We start from the raw sequence: 339 nt of genomic DNA on the forward strand, positions 1-339 counted from the left end.
ATTTTGAGATACGTCCCATCAATACCTAGTTTATTGAGTTTTTAGCATGAAGAGCTGTTGAATTTTGTGGAAGGCCTTTTCTGCATCTGTTGAGAAAATCATGTGGTTTTTGTCATTGGTTCTGTTTATATGGTGGATTATGTTTATTGATTTGCATATGTTGAACCAACCTTGCATTCCAGGGATGAAACCAACTTGATCATGGTGGATAAGCTTTTTGATGTGCTGCTGGATTCAGTTTGCCAGTATTTTATTGAGGATTTTTGCATTGCTGCTCATCGGGGATATTGGTCTAAAATTCTCTTTTTTTGTTGTGTCTCTGTCAGGCTTTGATATCAG

At 36.9% G+C, this 339-nt stretch overlaps 1 pseudogene; it reads left to right on the top strand.

The window, feature by feature from the left end:
* LOC105533931 overlaps positions 1-339 on the top strand; it is a 9,798-nt pseudogene that overhangs the window by 1,932 nt on the left and 7,527 nt on the right.

Source organism: Mandrillus leucophaeus, unplaced genomic scaffold, assembly GCF_000951045.1.
Source record: "Mandrillus leucophaeus isolate KB7577 unplaced genomic scaffold, Mleu.le_1.0 Scaffold1297, whole genome shotgun sequence".
NCBI classification, from domain to species: Eukaryota; Metazoa; Chordata; class Mammalia; order Primates; family Cercopithecidae; genus Mandrillus; species Mandrillus leucophaeus.